Raw genomic sequence first — 4,322 nt, 5'->3', positions numbered from 1 at the left:
TCTGTCAGTCACTCTTCTCAGTCACTGCTTGTCATGTGGTTCTCGTGTCTCTGCCTCTCTGATATCAAGCTTTTATCATAGCAAAATTGACTGATCACTGATTGGTTCATGTCACCCCCTACTGCCTACAGTGGGACCTGTGAAGTGACTGTGCCTTAAAGACATATACACCCTATATACTGCACAGATAAAGGCAAGCAGATACATTTTTGGGTTATGATTTATTCACATGCTACAAAAAAAAGTTCTTACAAACACAAATACTCATAATGCTGAACATCTAACAACTTTCAGTGACTATAAAGCCATTTGTAAAGTTGTTAAAAACTTTATTCAGCCCAGACTGATTCTGGGAAATCAAAGTGAAACTTTATGGTTACAACTTTTCTACAGTCCTGAATGGCAGATCTGCCTAGAGATTCTCCTATACTCGAGCGGAGGATATAATATGATTGCTAATTTGATGTTCAGCAGTGCAGCAAAGTTTGATACAAGTAGTTGTGACTGGGATCACCCAGCTTTCCCAGAAAGAGATAGAACAAAGAAAAGAATAGAAGACAGAACCATCTGACAATTTATGGACGGGGTGATTTGTCTGGCTCTCTATTGAAATGCTCTTTGAGTTGATTTATAAATGGCAGTGTGACGGGTCCTACATAACGCTATGTTGTAGGCATTAGGTGGTCTTCCATAGAAAGCGCTGTGGTGGTTACTGTAGTTATACAGGGTCATTTGTGTTTGTTTCTTCGAGCATGTGTCTTTGCTGGAAGGCATTTTGTGCGGTGAGCATATTTATTTCGAAGTGTGTGTTTGTGATGCAGTGTGCTGCGCGTTCTGCAACATGTGCAGGAAGTAACTCCTCAGATTACCGGCAGCTCTGGGATTCTGCCGGTAACATGAGCAGCGGCAGAAGGAGATGCACAGGGTCAGTATATAAATACATACACATATTGAAAGTTAATAGAAATAATTAATCTGATATATATATATATATATATATATATATATATATATATATATATACAGTCATTGACAAAATAATAATGCCAAGATAGTGCACCGAGGAGTTGCTGGAGTCGACTGAAACTTTCTATGTGTGAATGTAGTGATAATATATTAGGCCTCAGTCACATGTCTGTATGCGTTTTTACGCTCAGCCGATCGCGACTAAAAATCGCATGAATGAAGAATAGCCGCAATCAAGGCCTGAGCTTTAGCCGTGTTTTCTCATCCATTCAGACGAGCCGCTGTGGTGTATCCGTGAAAAAAGACTATTATTGATTAAATAGAAGCAGTCTTCGTTTCCCAGCATTGGATGCAGCTAAACTCCTTCCCCCTTCGTTTTCTTTTTCAGCTCCCATAGAAGCCTATGGGAGCCTCCAGCATATATTAACAAAAGTAAGGCAAGACGGTGCGGATAAAATCGGTCGCCATTTTTGGTCGCTGATGTCCTGTTATTCCCGGTGCGATTTTTTAACATGGTTAAAAATCGCTCATCATAATGAATACATTGGAATCCAATTAGAGATGAGCGAGTATACTCGCTAAGGCACATTACTCGAGCGACCTGTCACCCGCGCCGGCCCCCGAATCTTTAGAGACGAGTGGGGAGATACTTGGCTAAGGCACTACTCGCTCGAGTAATGTGCCTTAGTGAGTATACTCGCTCATCTCGAAATCCAATGCTTCGGATGGTCGCGATTTTTTAACGTGGATAATTTAGCTGCGTGTATATGGTCGTATGAATAAGGCCTTAGAGCGAAAGAATAAGTTTATTGAGGAAAAGCTACAATAGAGGGGGTTGAACAAGATGACTCTGCAGGTTCCTTCTAACTCTTACCATTCTATGAATTTAGAGGAGTCTCTAGTACCCTGCTGGGCCGCCTCTGCCTGGATATATGATGAGATACGGTCGACCATGGAGGCATACAGACTCCATATGTTATCCCGCATTATCCTGCTGCCTCTTGGAAGCCGCCATGAGAGGAACACATGTGGCTGCAGGAAGTCCTGAACATATCGCTGTGCTGTCATTGTCCCTTGTACCACTACTAGGGGTCACCGACTGTCGTATGTGATGGACCCCCAGACCATCACACCAGCAGGGGGGGCAGTGTGCCGCTCCACAGGCAGCATTGAAGCACTAACCCCGAGGTCTCCATACTTGAACACAACCGTTTTTGGCTCCCAAACAGAACCTGGATTTGTTGCTAAGGACAATATGGTTCTAGTCCGTAGCAGTCCAGGTTTCTAGTTCACAACACCTCTGCAAACTAAGATGATGATATTAGGGTGCTAATAGCCGGACATACAATGGGCACCGTGACACTAAACGTCCTTCTGCCAAGGCCTCATGCACACGACAGGTCCGGATTCTGCCTGCAGAATCCCACACGGAATCCGTCCGTAACTGCGACAGGTGACCATGCGTATCTACGTGTGCATGCGGCGACGTCCACACGGACCTCTCTTCTTCCAGCGTCTCTGTATTGCAGTTGGCGCTCCGTCAGACATGCGCAGTACAGATTTTTTTTTAAACTCCTGCTTTTCCCGCGGAATCTGCAGCCTGTCCACAATGTCAATTATGGTCAGGCCGTGGGTCAGACGGCATCCACTGACCTCAATGGAAGCCGTCCATGCGGGAACCGCAGGAAAATGGAGCATGCTGCGATTTTTCATCTGTGAATGGAAACCGCATGCATGAAGAATCTTTTTTGCATTGCATGCTATGGAGGGTTATTGCTGAGGAATCCGGAGGCGGACGCTAGCTTCGGATTCCGCAACAAAAATCCGCCTGTGCGCATTGGGCCTAAACCTGGAAATGGTCCGGGCAGGGACAGTTCTGTAAGGAAGGTGCCACCAGTGTCTGGATGCTGGACAACAGAACTTTTGGATCTGCTAGTGCTTGCTGGTGGAGCAAACAATTCCCTCTATCTGTCTGTCTGTCCGCCGTGTGAATAGCTGGTTTTAAGTATTTTACAGTATCTCTTCCACAAGAAAATACATATCTTTTTCATCATTTTTGCTTGCTTCTTATTTCCCCTGCAGAAGGAGTCTTCCTGTCTGTACTGCCATGTACTGCAGGGGCGGATCCTTCCTTGACAAGCAGGCAGAAAGCAATTTCTATTGGCTGTTCTACAACGAACAGAGGACCACAATGCAGAGGCCTGGCTGTAAGGAGAGCGACTGAGCATGTGTGTCCTCCAGCACTCAGCTCATTGGGTGGATGTACGCATAGCTACACACTGAACACCAGGTGGCACTATGCCATGAAAGTAAATGTTATAATATCTCTGGTTAAGGGGGTAGTTCTATCAGTGCCTATATAGTGCTTTCATAAACATTCCCAAGATAGGGTCATACTTTACCAGAAAAAACACTTCCACTTGTTCCTATCGTATAAGACGAGGGGTCCTCTTCTTGCCCATGTGTGTTTGGGAATCATTGCGATGAAGGCCTAAGACAGAGACTTACATAGAGAATGTATGGCTGAAGGGCAATTAGGGACTGAGGCCTCGTGGAATCTGAGCGGAAATGGTTTTAAAAGGTCTTTTGGGCGTTAATTACTAGAGTATTGGCTTATTAGGTAGGTATTTAATAGATGTTTTTTGAGTTCACTACAGGGGCAGCGGTGAGAAGCTGGAAGGTGCTGGAGGTTCCGGGGAAACGTTGGAGCGCTAGGATGGATGGTGATTGGTCTGAAGAAAATGGCGGGAAGAAGCCTGAGGGATCCTTCTGTGAAGCTCGGGCCCCACCAACAAGAGCTGATTGGTGGGAGTGATTGGCGAGAGAAAGCTGATATAAGGAGGTGCTGACAAGAAAGCGTCTTCAGTTTTTTCTACAGCACCACAAGATTGTCCCTCCCGCCCGCCTGTCCACCCTCTTGTTTAGCTTCCAACTTGTTGCGGCACGTTTAAATGGGGGAATACCACCCGCTTCCTATAAAGATGGATTAAAGATTGGTTACTAGTGTAGACTTGAGTAGGCAGGACTCAGTCTACGTGTTATTTATGTTGGGTTTTTGAGTTATTAATATTTATAAGGTAACCCCATTTAAAATAAATGTTGCGGCCTTTGAAATCCATGCTGGCGTCTGTGTGTTTTCATTTCAGGTATATGTTTAGATATTAACCCTTTGCAATCCAATTTTGGATTCAGGGTTTCCTAGGGGGCTCTCTCTTTCTGCCATTATACAATGGCACCATCTGCTGGCTAGAGCCAGTACTGCGGAATGGAACATGCTGGAGAGGCCCCCGACAACAGAGCAGCCAGTAATATGCAGTAAGAATACCCTACCGGACGTCTTCCGACATCGGAGCTGT

Source organism: Eleutherodactylus coqui, chromosome 13 (genome assembly GCF_035609145.1).
Source record: "Eleutherodactylus coqui strain aEleCoq1 chromosome 13, aEleCoq1.hap1, whole genome shotgun sequence".
NCBI classification, from domain to species: Eukaryota; Metazoa; Chordata; class Amphibia; order Anura; family Eleutherodactylidae; genus Eleutherodactylus; species Eleutherodactylus coqui.
Note: the sequence above shows the minus strand (reverse complement) of the source record.